General features: G+C 40.5%; 1 long non-coding RNA gene across 1 annotated transcript in view; it reads right to left on the bottom strand.

Annotated features, from left to right (window-relative positions):
* Nucleotides 1–642: 642 nt before the first annotated feature.
* The window catches only part of LOC138526079 (uncharacterized), a 169203-nt gene continuing 149177 nt past the window's right edge, over nucleotides 643–20668 (bottom strand). Inside the window, exon 4 of the long non-coding RNA XR_011283480.1 lies at nucleotides 643–4924. This is a non-coding gene — a long non-coding RNA (uncharacterized lncRNA). The remainder of the gene's footprint in view (nucleotides 4925–20668) is intronic.

A 20668-nucleotide genomic window follows, 5' to 3' on the forward strand; every position in this document is an offset into this window, starting at 1 on the left:
TGCTTTTAAAGTGAGCACCCATTTTACTGGCTGCTATTGAACACTGTCGTCTGCACATCCATTTTGTTGCTTCCATGTATCCCTACATATATTCCCCCCTTTTCGGACAACTATGACTGGCCCGCAAAGTCATAGCTGGAGGAACAGCATATCAATGTCTAAAATGCATGTGTCACAGGATATCTCTCCTTCCCCATTGTCATCAGTAGCATGACCAACATCCTCATCTTAACGGTCAGGGCAACCAACCATCTCCCCATTAATACTACTAAGATCACAAAACATACCATACACCTCTCTACCCAGGTTCCCCAATTGGATGCATCTATTTCCATCATGTCCAGGCTATTCACAGTAATGTTTTCTTTAAATTCATCCTAATGGTGTGCCTTTCTTTCTGGCTCAACAAAACCTCAAATCCTGGGTCAATCGGGAAGGAGTCCCTCTGAAAAAACTCAACATTCTCCACTTGGCCTTCCCATATGTCATTAGCAACATGAGAGAAAGTTAAACCTCCTACTGATACAATAGTGTCCTTTGGAACAGATATGTAAAACACATTATATTTCAACTGCTTGAAAATGAACATTCCATGATTCAGATGTGTGATTGTGTAATTTTTCAAAGAAGTACTCACGAACCACCGGTTTTTTTATTAGCCTAGCCTGAGATAGGTCATCACTCTTTGAATTACTAATGACCACTTCACATCCTCCCGACACCCCCGAATCAGGTTTCAACTGTGTTGGGAGCAAATGGTTTACCTCGACATAAATAATGTTGCTCTTTAAACCTTATACATGTATCAAAATCCAGAATCATGTAAACATCCCATGCCAAGCCTGAAATGCCACCACCTCTGGAGTTCTGGTCTTTATATACTTGTCATCTTGCCAAAACCCTGCATTGTGGACTAATTTAGTCTGGTAGATGAGTTCAGAAGCTATATATGGAACACATAGCAAAAACCCAATTTCCATCCTTTCCAAATTCTTATATAATGGTATTGCGCTCCCCATCTCAAATGTTATTTTAATTTGACCATTTCCACCTCCCTTTGCGTTATTTTCACCATCATTTGATTAACGATTTCATATGACACAAAATACAATGGTATATTTTCCATAATCAGTTGCGAAATTGCATTTTAAACTTCTCCCATGTATTTCTCCAACAACTTATCAAGGGGATTAACTATGGCTATAATGTCACACAACATCCGGTCATGTTTAATCACAACATTTGTGCATAATTTCAGCCTGCTCATTTAATAGGACAGCAGTCTCATTAATATATTAACTTGTTCATCCAGTCCGCCCCTAATTCCATCTAAGGTCCTATGGATTATGTCCAGGTCATGTGTCAACTGTTCTGCTTTAGCACTCAGTGTCCCCACTGATATAGCATTGGCTGTAGACATAGTGGTGCCCACTACAGCCCCAATAATAGTCATTACCACAGAAGCCACCAGCAACACTGCCACCCGCTTCCCCCTCCTTTTCTATATAACTGACGAATTCACAAATGTTTTCTCCAACTGCATGGCAATATCTCTGATTGATTGCCGTGCATCATCCTTTCGTGGCTCCAACCATCAATTTATCTAGTCAGACACGATCGTCGATTTATCCAGGAACTTATCGACCATATTATCAGGGTTCAAGTTAACATACATATTTTGATATATTAGCCTTCTGTTTCCCAGGATAAACCCAGGTGCCTCTTCCACTGCGATTCCAGATGCTGGTCCAGGCTCAATGATGACTTGTGCTCCTGTGACTTTCATCTCAGACACGCCCGCTATGAGCGGTATGGCAATTATCCAGTTCTCAGGTCTGGTAATCTCTGCCTTTGTTCTTGCAACCTTCGCCTTCACTCCCATATTTCCATCCGGGGGCTTCCCTGGGGTTTTCTCCCATGGACTCCAATCCCATGGCCTCCAGGAACTGGCCCTGCCAGGAAAATAGGTTAATGATGTCCAAATTGAACAGAAAAGAAACAGATTAAGTACATAGCATAGAACAATTGTCTATCCCCCTTGCACGACAAGATTTTAAAAAGAAACATGACTCAAAACACAGTTTCCAGGACTTGCTCTTTCGGACACCTGCAATTAAACACACATTATAGAGAAACAAACAATATTTTACACTTTGCATCACTATACATCACAGTAATTCCCAACTAAACATGCTCTTCTGCAATATTTTATCTCCATCCTTTTCACTGTGTTTTAAAAAAAAATGTTTTAGCCCATGCAGAAGAATCTTACCACACAGTATTAGAATAGCTTAGTCTGAATCAGTACCTTTCATGAAAACATGACACCATTTTTCTTAAGGCTAGACGTAGAATTTTTGTTTGTTTTTGCTTACTCACCAGACCATATTTCTGATTACTCATGGAGTGAAATATATACCACCTTGTACCTGCTCTCATGTTATTAGGCTATATGTTTATTTCCATCCTTTCCAAATTCACATATAATGGTATTGCGCTCCCCATCTCAAATGTTATTTTAATTTGACCATTTCCACCTCCCTTTGCGTTATTTTCACCATCATTTGATTAACGATTTCATATGACACAAAATACAATGGTATATTTTCCATAATCAGTTGCGAAATTGCATTTTAAACTTCTCCCATGTATTTCTCCAACAACTTATCAAGGGGATTAACTATGGCTATAATGTCACACAACATCCGGTCATGTTTAATAACAACATTTGTGCATAATTTCAGCCTGCTCATTTAATAGGACAGCAGTCTCATTAATATATTAACTTGTTCATCCAGTCCGCCCCTAATTCCATCTAAGGTCCTATGGATTATGTCCAGGTCATGTGTCAACTGTTCTGCTTTAGCACTCAGTGTCCCCACTGATATAGCATTGGCTGTAGACATAGTGGTGCCCACTACAGCCCCAATAATAGTCATTACCACAGAAGCCACCAGAAACACTGCCACCCGCTTCCCCCTCCTTTTCTATATAACTGACGAATTCACAAATGTTTTCTCCAACTGCATGTCAATATCTCTGATTGATTGCCGTGCATCCTCCTTTCGTGGCTCCAACCATCAATTTATCTAGTCAGACACGATCGTCGATTTATCCAGGAACTTATCGACCATATTATCAGGGTTCAAGTTAACATACATATTTTGATATATTAGCCTTCTGTTTCCCAGGATAAACCCAGGTGCCTCTTCCACTGCGATTCCAGTTGCTGGTCCAGGCTCAATGATGACTTGTGCTCCTGTGACTTTCATCTCAGACACGCCCGCTATGAGCGGTATGGCAATTATCCAGTTCTCAGGTCTGGTAATCTTTGCCTTTGTTCTTGCAACCTTCGCCTTCACTCCCATATTTCCATCCGGGGGCTTCCCTGGGGTTTTCTCCCATGGACTCCAATCCCATGGCCTCCAGGAACTGGCCCTGCCAGGAAAATAGGTTAATGATGTCCAAATTGAACAGAAAAGAAACAGATTAAGTACATAGCATAGAACAATTGTCTATCCCCCTTGCACGACAAGATTTTAAAAAGAAACATGACTCAAAACACAGTTTCCAGGACTTGCTCTTTCGGACACCTGCAATTAAACACACATTATAGAGAAACAAACAATATTTTACACTTTGCATCACTATACATCACAGTAATTCCCAACTAAACATGCTCTTCTGCAATATTTTATCTCCACCCTTTTCACTGTGTTTTAAAAAAAAATGTTTTAGCCCATGCAGAAGAATCTTACCACACAGTATTAGAATAGCTTAGTCTGAATCAGTACCTTTCATGAAAACATGACACCATTTTTCTTAAGGCTAGACGTAGAATTTTTGTTTGTTTTTGCTTACTCACCAGACCATATTTCTGATTACTCATGGAGTGAAATATATACCACCTTGTACCTGCTCTCATGTTATTAGGCTATATGTTTATTTCCATCCTTTCCAAATTCACATATAATGGTATTGCGCTCCCCATCTCAAATGTTATTTTAATTTGACCATTTCCACCTCCCTTTGCGTTATTTTCACCATCATTTGATTAACGATTTCATATGACACAAAATACAATGGTATATTTTCCATAATCAGTTGCGAAATTGCAGTTTAAACTTCTCCTATGTATTTCTCCAACAACTTATCAAGGGGATTAACTATGGCTATAATATCACTCAACATCCGGTCATGTTTAATAACAACATTTGTGCATAATTTCAGCCTGCTCATTTAATAGCACAGTAGTCTCATTAATATATTAACTTGTTCATCCAGTCCGCCCCTAATTCCATCTAAGGTTCTTTGGATTATGTCCAGGTCATGTGTCAACTGTTCTGCTTTAGCACTCAGTGTCCCCACTGATATAGCATTGGCTGTAGACATAGTGGTGCCCACTACAGCCCCAATAATAGTCATTACCACAGAAGCCACCAGCAACACTGCCACCCGCTTCCCCCTCCTTTTCTATATAACTGACAAATTCACAAATGTTTTCTCCAACTGCATGGCAATATCTCTGATTGATTGCCGTGCATCCTCCTTTTGTGGCTCCAACCATCAATTTATCTAGTCAGACACGATCGTCGATGTATCCAGGAACTTATCGACCATATTATCAGGGTTCAAGGTAACATACATATTTTGATATATTAGCCTTCTGTTTCCCAGGATAAACCCAGGTGCCTCATCCACTGCGATTCCAGATGCTGGTCCAGGCTCAATGAATACTTGTGCTCCTGTGACTTTCATCTCCAACACACCCACTATGAGCGGTATGGCAATTATCCAGTTCTCAGGTCTGGTAATCTTTGCCTTTGTTCTTGCAACCTTTGCCTTCACTCCCATATTTGCATCCGGGGGCTTCCCTGGGGTTTTCTCCCATGGACTCCAATCCCATGGCCTCCAGGAACTGGCCCTGCCAGGAAAATAGGTTAATGATGTCCAAATTGAACAGAAAAGAAACAGATTAAGTACATAGCATAGAACAATTGTCTATCCCCCTTGCACGACAAGATTTTAAAAAGAAACACAACCCAAAACACAGTTTCCAGGACTTGCTCTTTTGGACACCTGCAATTAAACACACATCATAGAGAAACAAAAAATATTTTACACTTTGCATCACTATACATCACAGTAATTCCCAACTAAACATACTCTTCTTCAATATTTTATCTCCACCCTTTTCACTGTGTTTTAAAAAAAATGTTTTACCCCATGCAGAAGAATCTTACCACACAGTATTAGAAAAGCTTAGTCTGAATCAGTACCTTTCATGAAAACATGACACCATTTTTCTTAAGGCTAGACGTAGAATTTTTGTTTGTTTTTGCTTACTCACCAGACCATATTTCTGATTACTCATGGGTGAAATATATACCACCTTGTACCTGCTCTCATGTTATTAGGCTATATGTTTATGAAACAGTCACTCTTCCATGCATCCGCCAACAAATACATTTATTTATCATTATTCTCTACTGTCAGCTTTATTTTAGCTTGTCTCCACCTGCTCAAATTGCTTGATCTCATGTTTTGGGTGGCAGGGCTTAATCTGGTTGACATGAACAAATTGCTCTGTCAACATTTCACCCTCCTTCCTCATTATTTTATATACTACAGGGGATATTTTATCTACAATCTCAAATGGTCATTGCCATGCCGCGAGAAATTTAAAATTTCTATGTTTGTTCTTTCCAAAGTTATACTTATATACCCGGTCACCTATCTTATATTCTTTCACATATGTCTTTTTATCATAATAGGACTTTGCACTTTCAGCAGTTCTTCCAGATTTCGCTGTACTAATGCAAATGCATGTTGCAAGTGCTTCCTCGATCCTTCCACATATTCGTGAATTGTGTATGCACTTACAAGTGTTTGCTCATGTGTCCTGTACAATAAATGTTGTGGCAAAACCATTTTTCTTCCTGTCAATACCTCATGAGGTACCTCATGATACCTGTTGCTTTAGGAGGAGTTGATCTAATAGCCATTAATACTAAAGATAACCGTAGATCCCAACTAGAACCTGCCTCTGATACACATTTCTTTAGTATCTCTATGATGGACCTGTTACTTCTCTCTATATTTCCAAAAGAAGCTGCCCTATAGGAAATATGTAATTTCATTTTTACCCCCAATATCTGCCACACTTTGCTCATCAAGGCACTCTTGAAATTACTTCCCCTATCTGATTCTATCCTTTGGGTTATCCCGAACCTTGAAAATATGTGATTTACCAATAAAGTGGCCGTTGTTTGTGCACTACAGTCTGATGCAGGAATGTACTCTACCCATTTCGACATTAGACATACCACCGTCAATAAATATCTATTTCCGCTGGCTGATCTTTTCAGAGGCCCAACATAGTCGATTTGCAAATCTGACCATGGAAGGGTTAAACCACTTTTCATCAATGGAGCTCTACGCATTGTTGAAGCAGGTTTAAATTGTGCACATACCAGACACCCTCTGGTATACAATTCCACATCCTGGGACATATGTGGCCAGTAAACATAGTCCTTCAATATTTCTAATGTTATTTGTGAACCTCTGTGTCCAGCAGTTATTGCAGCATGTGCATGGTGCAACATTAACCCTCTGAATGAAAGAGGCACCACCCATTGTGTCTGACCTGTCATAGACTCCCTAATCATCAGACCATCCTGTAGTGTAATTCTTTTGTTGTTCTTTTACAACACTCTCAGTTCTTCCTTTCCTTTGCAATTGTTTTCAGTTAAGGGATGTTGTTTGGGATCCACCAAATGATTATAAAAAACACCCAAAACTAGGTCCTCTTTTAGTGCCTTAATCAGCCAATTGTACTACCCTAGCCAGGACCTTGGTCCTATCCAAAATTGACTACTGCAATGCCCTCTACCTAGGTACCAACCAATGCAATATCAGAAAACTCCAAATTATCCAAAACAATGCTATTAGAGCGGCCCTTAACATCCCTAGGACCTCTCACATCTCGGAACACAGACACAACCTTCATTGGCTCTCAGTTACCCAAAGAATCTCCTTTAAAGCTCTGATACTTACAAAAGTATTGCTAATCCAGCCCCCAGCTACCTATCCAACAGGTTCACAACCCACTCAGCTGCAAGACCCCTCAGAAGTACACACGCCAATTGTCTTGTCATCCCATGCTTCAACCTCCAAAAATCTGGTGGCCGTAGTTTCCCAGTCCTTGCTGCAAAGCTGTGGAATACTCTTCTCAACCCACTTAGAGCAGAACCTTCATTCCCTGTCTTCAAGCGCAAGGCGAAAGCTTGGCTGGCCACACTGGACTTGGCCTGACCCTGACTGGAACTTATATCTCAGCACTCCAGGCCACTCACGCATAATATCCTGCCTTATATTTTGCTCAGACTGTGCATCCTTTACTCCAAACTCTAGGACTCTTGTACATTATGTATATTTTCATGGTAATATTTTGGGGGTCATTACGACCCAGGCGGTAAGTACGCCAACTTTACCACCATGGTGTAAACTATGTTTACACCATGGCGGATTTACTGCCCCATTCCAAGGTGAGTGGGGCGGTAAATCCCCATTTCCCATTTTACCCTTCCCCATTCCCATTTTTGCCCCATAGGGCATAATGGGGGTGGGGAAGGCGCTAATTACGCCACCGTAAATTACGGTGGCATAATTAGCACCAAGGCGGTTTAGCGCTATGGATTTTAACAGCTGCTAAAAGCAGCCGTTAAAATCGGAATCAGGCGTTAAGGGTTAACGACGGCGTTAACCCTTAACGCCTGAGTTGTAATGAGGCCCTTTGTCTGTAACCTGTACATCTTGTATATTTTTAAGTTAAATACTGTGTATGTATGTAACCTGCCTGTAACCAAAAATGTGCCCGGTTGCCCTCGGGCCTTGTGCGCTATACAAATAAACAAAATACAAATACAAATTAATCAGATCCTGATCTGGTGTATCATAACTCCACTGTACTATAGGTTGTTCAACTTCTTTTGGAGATTTGGAGCTTGTAACTGCATCCACCTTTATTTCACCAATTAAGTGTTCAATGGGCAATAATTCCCCCATGACAGCCCCAATTTTGGTAATTGATCTGCTTTGTCATTCCCCTCCTTATCTTCTCCTGGTGTCCTTAAATGTCTTTGAATTTTCTTCCAGTGTATTGTTAAATCATTTTCTGCCACTAATTTATCTATAGCTTGAATCATTTTCCCATGTTTAAGAGTCTTTTTGTTACATGTAAGCATACTTCTTGCTTTCCATCCAGTTAAATACTCTACAAAGCTGTTTCGGGCATAATCAGAATCAGTTACTAGAACCATTTCTTTGAATTTGTTTTCAACTGTGGTAGCAATTGCCTTATAAATGGCAACTAACTCTGCTATTTGGCTACTCCTGGCACCAATTCTCATCCCTATGTTAGGAATGTCTTGACAGTTTCTCCAGACATTTCCTACCGCTGCCACCAGCTGTTTATCACTATAATTGTCAATATGATAAGCACATCCATCAACGTACACAGTTGGCAAATCTTAGCACACATTTTCATGAAAAGCTTTGTGTGATGATTGTTCAAATTCATTTAAACTGGGCTCTACTTCTATTTCACCTGAAACACATTCAGCTGCACAGTCATGCAAATCTGCTATCCCTTGAGCAATTGGGCTCTTTTTGTTCTGTCCATATCTTGCTTTTACAGGGAATCCCTGTAATGCTAAGGTCCATGAAGTGATTCTAGATTGTGCCAGATTACTTGATCTAATCCTTTCGCTTTGTAAAAAATTGCAAAGGCTGATGGTTTGTTTCAATGATTACTTTTTCTCCTTGAATAATGGTATGGAAGTGCTCCAACGTCCAGACAGTGGTCAGAAGAGCTTTTTCACATTCACTGAATTTAGTTTCAACTTGAGACAATGCCTTGTTTGCATAGGCAATATTTTTATGATTCAAATCATGCTTCTGAGATAACACAGTTGACATATACTCTTCAGTGAATCCTATTTCTACAAAGAAATCGTTATTCTTTACGGGATAGGCTAAGCATGGCATTTTCATGAGACATTCTTTTAACTTAGCTACTACCTCGTATTGCCCCTTTTCCCATCTCCAGGGTACATTCTGCTTCAATAATTTAGTCAAGGGTTGAGTGATTTTGGCATAATTCTCAATAAACTTCCTGTTATATCCTGTCATCCCTAGTAAGCTTTTTAAACCTTTCATATTGGTAGGATTTTTCAGTTTCTGTATTGCTTGCGCCTTTTTATTTTGTGGATTTAACCCATGTTCAGTCACTTCATGGCCTAAGAAATTCTCTTTCTTTTTGCACCATTGGGCCTTCTACAAGGATACTTTGGTACCCGCTTTCCGTAATTGACCAAGCACATGTCTAATTTCTTGAAAATGCCTTTTAAGGCTCTCATTTTTTATCAGAAACATCATCCACATATACTATGGTTCCCCTTTCTGCTGCATCTGGAAGTGCTTTTTTCAAAAATATACCAAATTCGCTCCCACTATTAACATACCCAAATGGTGTTCTGAACCAAGCGTATTGCGTTTTATCAAATGAGAATGTAAATACATTTTGAATTTCCTCAGCCAATGGCACACACCAGTACCCAGAGGTAAGGTCTAATGTGGTAAACACTTTTGATCCATGAACCTGGGCAAGGCCCTGATCAATAAGTGGAAGTGGCCATCTAGACACTGGTACCCTTTTATTTAGTTCTCTCAAGTCTGCACACAAATGCCATTGATCGTTCGGTTTTAATACACCCAAAATGGGAGTGTTTGACGTATTATGAATAGGCCTGATAATTCCTCTGGATTTTAAATTCTTAATTATCTCTGCCAGTGACTCCAAGCATGCCAGTGGCAACCGATATTGGCGCACAAATACCAGATTTCTACCACATCCCTCTTGTAATGGGGCAAGATGTAAATCAGTAAGGCCGCAATCATATGCATCATTGGCAAACACCTGTTTAAAATCCATAAATATTTTTCTCAATTCACGCCTGTCCTTTTCACCATCACATGCATCTGCTGACAGAATCTGCTCCTCTACTATTTTTGAAAATGCTGGGAAATCCTCCAATGGAGGAACCTCTATGCTTTCTTCTAACTCTGTGGCTGTATCTCTTTGCAGAGTTGCCACTTTTAAATATTTTGGAACATCAGCCTCCACTTCAATATACTGATTTTCTGTTTCATCTTCATTTAAATCAAATAATAAGCTATGCTCCTGGTGACAGCACACTGTCTCATTGGAATTATAAGGATACACATACTGAACTTTGAATATCCCTTTAGGTTGAGAGTCCATTGACTCTGGCAACACGCCCTGTGCATCTACATACCTCTCAGGGATATTCCCAATCACTGTATTGTTGAGAATCTGCGGTTTAATGATTTTTGTATTGCCATCCCTAGCAAAGAAGCTTTCTCCAAATAAATGTCTTCGCACCCCTTGTTGTCCACCATGATTTTGATGGGTCCATCCCCAATATCCACCAATCTTGTATATTCACATTCCAGCCCCTGCTGCTTCATGGATTCATTTAAGCATACGAATGCATCAGAATCCTTCATCTGCTGTCCATTTCTATGCTTTAGTGTTATGGTGACTTGTCTGGTGAATGCGGAAATGGTGACCTCCTTTTTCACCTGTAACTCAATTGCATATGGCACCAATTGCACACAATGATAAGCCTGTCCTTTGTCTTCAAATTCAGGTGCAGGTCTTCCTATTCGGGACCACACTTTTTGGTTAAGGAAATCCAAAACCACACACATTCTGCGCATAATGTAATTTCCCAAATAAAAATCATTTTGTGTCCCACTCACTATCTACACATTGTGGTATATGGTTTTTGACCAATTGTCATTTTTAGCATGCTCCTTCCTGCAATTCAATTTTCAAAGTCTGGATTGTCCAACCCAGAAATATATTGGTTTTTAATTCTGAATTTTGGGATCTTCTCCTTTTCCATTATTCTCTGAGGTAATTTCTCATTAATCAAACTCCTTTCCTGTTCAAGTGCTAATGTAGCTTTTACCTTTTCAGAATGGCCATTTATACCAATATGGATCCATGTCTGCTCATCGTCCATGTGTATTTCAGAAAGGGTTGTGATATGTATTTCTGTGGTTGCCTCAGGGATAGTATTCTGCTTGCGCTTCTCTTAATTTAGATAAAAGCGCAATTTATTTTCATCTATTTCAGTTTGCCATTTTTTTTCCTAGGATCCATATAAATCTGCATGCATTGTTTCTCCTTTTCACTTTGCTTTTCACCCAGACACATCAGGATAACACTAGGCACACAGCCATTTTGAAGATATACCTCCACTGCATCATTTGATTTAGCAACAGTATGGCATTTGTTTACACTGCTGTTTTATGACTTTATTTTCCTAGGCCTTAATGGTTTCTTTGTCAGAGACCACAGAACACCATTCACTCCATCAATGAGGGGTGACAACCTTTTCAGGCAATCTGTTCCCATCAGGAATGGAATTTCACTGATAGATGTGATTACTACTTCCTGTCTCATTCTGTGTTTTCCTATCTTTATGTCAACTTCAGTGACACCCTCAATAGGTACCTACTCAACATTAAAATTATGTACTGAGCCTTCATTTTGTTTCACTTGGATCTGATTTTGTGTGGATCTCCCTTGATTGATGCTTTTCACCAATTCTTTGGACATGATAGTGGCCTGTGCACCTGTGTCAATCATTTCAAATGTATTGCGCTTCTCTTCCACAGCACCTATTTGCATTTGGCACAGCATCAGCTTTTTTAATCTCTTGAAAAATATGTGGCTCAAAGAACTCTTCAGGTGACTGGGCTGTACCCTCCTTTTTAGTACTCATTATTCTTGTTTGCTTCTTATGGGCGTTTTGAGTATCCAGGGAAGATGTTTTAACAGTCACACCTACATCCTCATTCGTTGTTTTATCAGAGCATGTGATGTCTTTTTTTTTATCCGTGTTTTTGCTCTTTTGGAATTTCACGTCTATTCTCTCCTTTCTCTTTTTCATCTGCACATACCTCAATAGTTTGATTAAACACAAGATTAAACCGAACTTCCATTTTATGCGTGGTTGCAATCCCTCCCTCATTCTCATTTGTGGCCATCTTCATGTTTAAATCAGCAGGCAATTCAGGATCGTTACACAAAACTGGTTTATGAGATTCTGTATTTTTATCATTGCAGGAGCTATTGGTATTTAGTCACTTATTAGCAGAAGACACCAGGTCGCTTCTGCGACCTTCCGTCCCCTCATTTGATGACTGTTTTTGAACTGCACAGAGTTTCCCTATTTGTTCAGACAACATTTTTACTTGGGCCTCAAGACATTGAAATCTGTCAATTTCTCTAGAATGTTCTCTTTGCGGTCTAGAGCGGTACTGGTTAACTTCACCCTGGTTAAATCTGTTCTGGTATCTCTCAGGAGATTGATTTCTATTTGAGTGGTTTCTGAACTCTTGATTCATTGAAGGAGGGGAACAGGGTGTGATCATTCTTTGGTTGTGATCCATTGGTGGTGGTGATTGATTATAGTGGCGTGGGGAATAGTTCATATTTTGTCTTTCATTTTGTGAGAACTGTCCCCTATACTGATTTCCATTTTCAATGAACCAATCCACATATCGTGTTCTGTCCTGGCTGCCATTCACCATACTGTTGGGGACAAATCTGCTCTGTGCCTCCAATGTCTGGTAAGGACTATTGTTCCTTTGATCTTGATTTTGTCTCTGATTGTTATTCATGCCTGACATATTGGGCCGGTATCCCACCCTGGGTCTGTCTCCCATGTACCTAGGGCTAATGTTGTTCTCTCTATTGCTTGGATCATGTGACTGAAACATTGGCGCCTGGGATGGCGGCCTGTGTGGTGCACCCCTCTGATCGGATGTCATATTATTTCTGACTGGAGTTTGGGCTGATTCCAGTAACATTTTAGCAGATCTTATCTCCATTTCCGTTGCTGAGGAGTCCTTAGATCTTGACTTTGTTTCTTTAATTCTTTGTCCCTCTCCACTCTGGCAATCAAGCACATCATATAGTTTGGTCCCTTGTTCTACAATCCACTCCAGTGATTTCTTGCGATCAAACTCGTGAATCCATTGTGATATAATATCTTTTGGTAGGCCATAAAAATAGGCATTCTGAAATTCAACTGAATTAGGACTAAAGGATACATCAAAGTGAGAGAAAGCTCTTTTGAACTCTTGGAGAAATTGGCGAGGTGACACATTTGGCTGGGCTGGCATTGTATATGCAGCTTTCGTCGCATCCTGCAGTGACTGATATGGTGAAAACTGATGTCTAACTTCCTTTTCAAATTCTGCCCATGACATATTTTCCTGTTCATTCAATCCTCTGATGACACTCGCTGTGGCAGCATCACGAGTTAAATGAAAGTATTGTCTATTCTGTTCCTTGGGTATCTTTAGAGCTTTAAATATATCATGCACAGCTTCCAGATGATCCTCTATTCAGCATTCACCCACCTTTTTGAATGGCTTAATTAGGGCCTTGATTGATTTCATTATGTTGATAGGGCTAATTGATGCTATATTTAGAGATGCATATTTCTGTTGTTCATTCTTTTTTTCGGGTTTATGGGACTGGTGGCAACCACTAGTGGGTGAGTCAAACCCTCCAAATGTGTTACAACCAGGCCCAGCAACCTGTATAGCCATTGGGACATTATTCCCTCTTGAAGATATAGGACTAACCTCAATTCCATTGAATGTGGTACCTCGTTGTTTTTCCTGAGATTTAAAATTACATATTTGCTGTTTTACATCTTTACATTTTTGTGGAGTCGGTCTGCCTCCTGACCCAAATAAGTATTCTCATCACCCAAATTATTTATTACATTCTGCAGCTCACTCATTTGCATTTGTCATTGATTGAACTCTTTGTCCCTTTTGTCCCTTTCCTGGGACATTTTAGCTTTTTCTTATTCAATAGTTTGGAGCTCACCTTCTTTCTCTATATTATCTCTCTGTAGAGTTTGCATCTCTAAAATGACCTATTCTTTGTCTTGTCTAATGCCGCTTACTAACCCTTTCAGGTGTTTTAATTCTTGCTCACTGTCTTCAAAATGCTTCCTTCTCTGAGATTGTTGGGTGTCGAATTTATTGCATTTTTATTGCATTTCTTTTTGACATAACTCAAGCTCTGATCTTAACTTTTTCTCCTGCTCATTATCTCCATCTAATTAGATTTTTAATTTGCTAATCAACTCAGCATCATTTTCCTCCATATTTAAAATGAACCAGATCTTGACACAAAGGGGGTCATTATGACCCTGGCGTTAAGGGTTTAACGGCCCCGTAAAAGGTGTCGGCGCTGTTAAACCCTTAACGCCTGATTACGAGGTCCCTTTGTGGGACCTGACCTTAATGGCTGGTGTCACCAGCCATTAAAGTAGGGTGCCGCAAAGGGACCTCGGTGCTAATTACGGTACTGCAATTTGCGGTACCGTACTTGGCGCCTTCCCCAGTCCCATTGCGCCCTATGGGGCGAAAATGGGAATGGGGAAGGGCCATGGTGAAATGGGGAAATACTGCCCCGCCAACCTTGGAATGGGGCGGTATTTCCCTATTCCACCATGGCGGACTCGTTAAAACACCGGCACCAACCATGGTGCTAATAGCGCCATGGTTTAGCGCCGGGGTTGTAATGAGGGCCAACGCCTTATCAAGCAGTCTCTCTCAGAATTTTTGTCAGTAGCTCTAAATAATCTCAAAAGACACATCTGGATTATGCTGCCTTCTTCAAAAATATTGTCCAGTTGGTCTTCTCCACAAATGCGGTCATGCCACTGTATGGCATTGTCTGATGACCACACCCCATTCACATATAATTTTGCCTCTAGGTATTTCACCATTTCCAGAAAGGTAGCCTCAATTTGGAACATAATGCAATTCAATTTACAGTGCTACACTAAATTGACAAAATTAATTCCCCTTAATGCACAGATGGCGGCGTGGAACACACTTGCCACGCCCAGTAGCTGCTTTACAGTCTGTTCCCACACAGCCAATGCACCACATATGTAATAGGTTTTGACTTTAGGGCTATTACCTAATTTGGCGCTATTTTAATATCGCAGTATTGTACACCCACCCAGAAACAATTATAGGGAACCCAGTAAGATTTTCACTACTGTCAATTATCACATATAAATCTTGTCCATGGTTTATTTACACCACAGCCTTATGCCCATGGGGGTCTGCTCCCCCTTTAGCATGCAGAGTGGAGCACATTCACACCAACACCCGAACTCTCTAACTTGCCTGTGTGTATATTTTCACTTTTCTCTGATTTTAACTCCTGCAATATTTTATTTTTACCACTGTAGTGTAGACACCCCAGCGCCTCCTATTTACTTTTCCCCGCTGAAATACAAAGCTTTAGAAACATAAACAATAAAAATCCTTACACCAGAGCAATCTTAATACGTTTTATAAATCTGTCAAACACCATGTGATTTACAATAAAAACAGAATTCATTCAACAATGATGTATTCCCAAAGTCTTACCCACATCAGTACTGCTACAGTTCCTAAGAGAGAAAATAAAATAAAACAGGCAGTGCAACATTTGTTATCTTGGCACATTGTCTTTCTGTCATTTAGCATATACAATAAGAAAGAATGGCATTCTGTTTTAAAAATAGACCCATGTGTTGCATTCAACCAATGCTCTCCTCATGTTGAACTTTCACTTACAATTATCTATGAGACCTCTGCGCGTGGTCCGGACAATCTCTTTCTGCCATGAGTTTTCTGCGCAACCCCTCCTTACTCCTGTCTGCCCTGAAGCCTCCCAATCCACACGATCCCCGGCACTTCCGAATTGGCCTTGGGGTTCCCAGGCAGATATGGCAGCATCTCCTCTGCAGCTGGTAGGAGTACATCCAGCACCCAGCAGTGGCGCAGGAAAAACAGCAAAAGCCCAGCCGTTCGGTTCAAGCCTCTATTTAATCTTTCTTGCTGTCAATCAAGAGTAGCCCTGCCTTTCACTTGACGAGTTTGACACATCCTAAGCTTCTGACTCCACTTGCCCAATCATTTCACGAGAGTCTTCATGTAACTATTTATTTCCTGTGCGAACAAAAGGAACTTCAAAATTTGAACAATAGACAGTTTATCCATCTATGTGTTTTTTTTTTACGCAGCTCCTTCCATGAAGCATAAGAGAAAGCAAAATCCCAGAATTTCCATCTGTGCTTATTGAAATTGCATTGTAATGTTAATCAGTAGAGCTACTTAGTTATTGGGTATAATTAATAGGAACATTAATCAGTTAGTATGGGTTATTTTCAATGCAATCTATACAGATTGGAATTCTCATAATTTGTATGTGTAATGCACATTGAACGCACTGGGCCTCATTCCGACTGTGGCGGCCTCGGTATGATCGGTGCCGGTAAGGGACCACCACCGTTCATACCGGGCCGCCACGAGTTTGCTCGCAGGTGGCGGTATGCACGTCTGGTCTTGCCAGACGTGCATACTGGCACCCGTGAGCAAACCAGGATGTAACAACGGAACCATCATTACCAGGTCCATTGTTAGCATCCTCCCCATTCCCATTTGAGCCCTATGGGAATGGGGACGTACCGGGTCCCGGTCACAGACAAGAGATTTACCAGGCCCTCAAAGGTCGGAATGGCCCAGTAAGTCCCCTTTTTTGGTACCCAGACCCGAGTTTGGGGGTAGCCATCTGCTAAAACGGCATGGCTACCTCCACATGAGGCCCACTGTCTTTTCTGCAAACACTCTGCTTTGTCACTGTAGGCCTAATGTGTCATTTCACCTGCTTCATGTAATTTCCCATCTCTTTTCTGCATGTAGACCAATCTCACTAAAAAAAAAATGCTGACCTGTATCCCTAACCTGCTCCCACTTGCACCCATTTGCATTTTAAAGTGACTGCATATTTTGTTGGGTGTTTCTTAAAGTGAGCACTCATTTTATCGGCTGCATCTGTACACATTTTGTTGAGTGCTTTTAAAGTGAGCACCCATTTTACTGGCTGCTATTAAACACTGTCATCTGCACACCCATTTTGTTGCTTCAAATATCCCTACAGTGTCAATGGGGAGGATCTCAAGTTGTTTCATTATTGTTTTTCTATATATAACCAGTGTTGTCTTTTCGGCTCACATCACATTTTATTTTGGCCTTGGTAGTCTTGTTATTAGAAACTGTACAGGTGCAACAACTGGTATGTGTCAAAAATACCAGGACCATGATTCTGTGCACATTACTAGTACTAGTATTATTTCATAAACCAGATGGCAGGCAACGGGGCACTGTACAGAAAAGTGGAATTACACAGAGATAGAAGCTGGAGAACCAGGAATGGTGCCCAAATTAGGGGTTTTATCCTTGTGTGCCAGAATTACATACATGTAGATCTGCAGAGATGTTTGTAGAAACTGCATGAGGAAAGTGCAAAATGCTTGAGAAATGGGCAGCAAAAATAAAGCTCCAACTGGACCAAATAGCTTGCACAGAAGCAGACCTAATCGATAACCCAATGAAAATCAAAAAGAAATTGGCCGACTTAGACTGGATCGCAACTCGGGAAAAGGCGACGGAAAACAAACTATTGAGACAGCTCCCACCGTACACATTAAAAAGGAACAAAACAGCTCAATTCCTGAGAAGATTCCTGAGTAGACCTCTTTGCCAACTTTTTCTAAGAGCACGGCTGAACGTACTAGCTACAAATGAGATTCTCCAAATCAGAGGCCAATCGGAAAACAACAATTGCAGGCTATGCAAAAGACCAGACCAAATTGAAAACGTTAAGACACCTGCTCACCAGCTGCCAGGCAATGGCAAAAACACGGCAAGCATACCTACAAGAAACATTGAGACCGTTCACGGATCCGGAAGAAGAGCAGTGGTGGCCGCGTTTAATTGGTGGAGGCAGGACATCTTGGACGATAGCAACAGCCAAGATACTGCAAGCAGCTCTGGCAGAATGGAATAAACTGACTAACGACCAAGGATTGGCCTCCGAAGTCTTATTGGCCTAACTTGAAGAAGCTTCACAAACAAAAGCAAGACCCTTGTAAAATCTATCTACCTAGAAATAAAAGTAAAAAAAAAAAAAAAAAAAGAAACTGCATCCATCTATTTGAATTCAGACATTTCCACCTTTCATCTGTACACCATCGAGAAAATGAATACAATGTACCTGGGTGATAGTTATATGTGTTATTTGTAATGCGCCTCGAAACACTTGTCTATAGGCGCGTTATAAATGCCATATCATAATGCAATGAAGGTAGCCTATACATGTTTCAACGTTGGACTCCTTGAGGGATATGCAAAAGAAAATACATATATCTTTATATATAGAATTTTTGGGGATCTTGGCTGTAGGCTCTCATGTATATGCGTAAGGCCTACCCTGTGGTTACATCCTGGCTACACCATAGAATCTGTCTATCCGTCTATTACATCTTAATTGGGATCTCTGACACTAAAAAATGAATGGTGGACACCCCGTGCTTTAATAGTATAGTTGCAACATGAGTTGGATGCAACATAGAGAGAGTAGTACCCACAATGGAACAGGACTAGTAAAAGGATCAATGCTCGTTTGTTTAACGTTATATTATTGAGCACACTAGAGTCATGTATCATGATGGCCACAGAGTAAGCAATATCGGGTTGCGATGGTGTATCTTTTCACTGGAATGGTGAGGTGAAATCTCCAGAGCAGGCCGGCAATCCCCAAAGACCTAGCCTCCAGCTTGCAGACGTTGAGCCTGGTGACACCTCAACACTTGATTGGGTGGTGTAAATCCCTCTGCCGCTGGGACTGGAGCAGCCTCGTTCCCAACTGGGTGCCCGACTTTAGTGATTTATGCTGAGGAGAGGGACATCCCTCAGGAAAGTGGGGCTGCACCTGGAGCCTTCCAATACTTTGGGTGAGGCTGGCATCACACATTAGTGATGTGCATTGTCATGCCTTTGCGGTGACTCTTGGCTTTGTGCCATATTATTCTGCCCGTGCCCTCTATTTTATTCTTGATTCCCATGGCAGATTCCGGATCATTACAACTCTCCCCACAACTACAGACTGCTCCCCTGTCTGATTTTTAAACTAGGGCCAGGTCTTGTCCCCCTGGTTGGTGCGGGGTAGTGAATGTCTCTTTCGCAACTGACTGAAACCATTGCATTTTAGCATCAGATACAGCCTACATATTTTGCATGCTACATGATGAACGCAGGTTGTGCAGCACTGATTACTGCACAGCTAGAGGGGGAAGAGGCAGGACATCCGAGATTTTACACAAACGATGGAATCTGCAAACAGAATTTAGCTGCCTTAGGTGGAGATGCTGCTGTATTACTCAACATTAACATTCCTCTGACTAGTTCTGAGAGGTTCACTGTGATATTAACAAATCAATAAATAACAAAACGAAACATTTGTATTGAAAAAAATACTGATTTTTTAATTTTATTTTTATTTGGGGGGTGCCCCCAAGCTCCTTGTTTCCCTTTATTTATAACCCCATTCCAAACCTCGCTGCACCCATTTTAACCTCTTACCCCACCCCATATATTTATATATATTCAGTGAAAAAATGTGTTAAAGGGACGTTATGGTTCCAAGTAAAACCGAAAAACCCTTGAAATTTGCCAGTTATGGTAAGCTAAGCAACCATAACTCACGCCACCACCGTGCACTGCTAAGCCTAACACCCAGGATATCAAAGATGACATCACAAATGTCATTGATGACATCACTGATGACATCACATGTACATTTACCTTTCATGAAAAGGCTGCACAAGGGATTCTTAGTGTAATGTTAATAAAAAAAGTGTCAAAGATTATTGGAATAAATATCAAGTGCTAATCAGTGCATTAAGCTATGCATTGATATAAATAGCATTCTATTATTAACTTCAATCCAGTATACTAAGGTACTCATGTAGAAACATAGGCATTGCGTGCAGCATACATGATGGAGGTGCAATATTCATAAGCTGCCATGTTGAATAGTGAAATGATAACTGTTTTCATATTAGAGTTTTGCGTACAGTGAAACTTGTGATAAGTAGGTAATAAAACCCACTTGCTACATAATTGCATTATTATAGACAAATCACAAAGAGACAACACCACATACAAATATGAATATATACAAGGGAATTGAAGTAAGAAAAAAAAACAGCAATAGTAGCAGAAAGTGTTCATAACCTAACTGATTACCTTTATGCAGAGAAATGATTGCTCTGTTTCAAAGCTGTTACTTACCCTATGTATATATATCACATGATGTGTCTGGACCCTAAGGAAAATAGGGTGAGTACAACATATAAAAATATGAGCATATACAGGGAAGTACAGTAATAAAAAAACATCAAAGGTATCAGAAAGTGCTGATAAATCTACTGATAATTTTAATGCACAAAAAGGATTGCTGTCTTTCAAGGTTCTGTCTTCCCCTATGTATATGATTCATATGATATGACTGGACCCTAAGGGAATTATTGTAAGAACATACTTGAAGGATACGTCTACGAATATAGTACATTTACAATTTTTAGTTCCTGACACTTACTGAAGAAAATCATGTGGCCTAGATATGTCAGGAAAGGAAAAAAGGGGG

The sequence above is a fragment of the Ambystoma mexicanum genome, chromosome 7p, assembly GCF_040938575.1.
Source record: "Ambystoma mexicanum isolate Mex_15411 chromosome 7p, UKY_AmexF1_1, whole genome shotgun sequence".
Taxonomy (NCBI): domain Eukaryota; kingdom Metazoa; phylum Chordata; class Amphibia; order Caudata; family Ambystomatidae; genus Ambystoma; species Ambystoma mexicanum.